The sequence below is a fragment of the Solanum pennellii genome, chromosome 7 (assembly GCF_001406875.1).
Source record: "Solanum pennellii chromosome 7, SPENNV200".
NCBI classification, from domain to species: domain Eukaryota; kingdom Viridiplantae; phylum Streptophyta; class Magnoliopsida; order Solanales; family Solanaceae; genus Solanum; species Solanum pennellii.
The window spans coordinates 28,880,506-28,882,444 of record NC_028643.1 but is presented as its reverse complement, the minus strand read 5'-3'; positions in this window follow the sequence as shown (position 1 = coordinate 28,882,444).

Here is a 1,939-nt window from a genome sequence, read left to right as displayed (position 1 = left end):
TATATATATATATTATTTTCATATCCATTGGAACAACCATTATAGGCACAAAATCACTAATTTTTATGTCACTAGTGTTTTTTTCCATTTCTCCTTAGTATTTAGAATACTAACAATAACGATTCAATCTTTATACAACGTGTTTCTAATTTAACGGTGAAGTTTTTATATTCTTCTAATCGTTTACCGAATGAACCTCGAATTCTGATGAAGTTTTTATATTCTTCTAATAAGTTTCACATTCAGACAGAGTTGTAAACCAAAAAGGTTTTAATCTACAGAAACCACAAACAACATTATTTCTAGCTAATGAAAATGATTTTATCTATTTCGAATTCTTTAGCCTTAATATTCCTAATGAAGATTTTGTAGTCTTCAAGTCAGAATATCCATTCAAACAGAGTATTTAACAAATTGATGAGGTTTCTATGTTCTTCAAACAACACACAGTTTGATTTGTTAATGAAGTTATTATATTTTTCATACCAACGAAATAAAACAAAAACAGAAGATGTTAGTCTCCAAAACAATCAAATTTCACATGGAGTAGAAAACAAAATTTTTTTTCTTTACTAAACAGAATATGTATTATTAATAATAAAGATATATTCTGAGATCATCACATAATAACAATCTATCCTAATATTTATGAAATAAATCTCATAACTTATAAAGGATAGAAAAATTAATATTCAAGAGAAACAAAAATAGAACCTGATTTTTCCTCTCATTGAATTTTATTTTATCTGTCAACAAAGATTTCATGCAAGTCACTTTTTCTTGCAAATTCTTTCTTTCTTTCCCAGTTTTCATCATATTCAAATTTTTTCTTTAAAAGAAATCGAATTTCAACGAAAAATAAACTCATGTTCAAATATTGCTAGTAGACAACATATATTCATTAAAATGTTCATCTTAATTTTTTTTGCACAAAATAACTTTCTCATTGAAAAAAAAAAACCTGAAGGGGTCCAATGCTTGAATGCACTTGGAAAGAAAATAAGATTAATCTTACCCATCCAAGAAAAAGTTACTACTGATTATATACTCGAACATATTAAAGTAGTACAAATTCATCTCAAATTTCTTTTATCATATGATAAATTATCTTTTTTTCTTTTTCTTGTTTCCAACAAAAAGAACACAAAATATAAACGTAATTTCCTTACCACAGAAAATACTATCCATATAAATTTCTTAAGCTTGTGTTAACTCATATATTCAGATTAGCAAACCAAAAAAAATAATAGAAGAAGAAAGAAAAACACAAAGAAATATTCGAGTCCACAGAATTCAGTGTGTGTCTTTAAGAAATTTAATCCCCTCAAGTACTCAATGTTGCAGATTAATAATCCCAAGATAAAACGAATTGACCATTAAAAAAGTAGCGATACCTCAAACTTCAATAATTTCGACGAACTCAAAATGACAGCAACGAATCACACGTACAGACACGATCAATCAATTTTATTTTGTAAAAAATGTATGCGAAAGAAGGAAAAATTCAATGTTGAAAAATAAGAGACAACCTCTCTATTTATAGCCAACAAAAGGTCACAACTCTTAGAAAAAAAACAATCTTCCAAAAATGTCAAAACACTTTGAAAAAGACAGAACCTTTCAAAAGGTCATAACCCTTTAAAAAGAACACAACCTTTCATAAAGATCACAACCCTCCGTCAAAGTGACAACCCTTTAGAAGAGTGATATACCGTGGTTTCACGGTATAATTAATACTTTTTTCTTAAGTTTAGTGTGTCCGAAAGCCTTTTTGTGCTAATTTTGATATAAGTTTCTCTTTGTTTTGCAGGAAATCTGTCCAAGGCTGAATGCGGAGATTTTGAGCGAAAAAAATGCAGAAGAGACCACCTACGGAGCTTATGACGGTCCGTCGTGCTTGTGACGGTCCGTAGGTGGCAACGTAGTGCAGCTGCTGAAG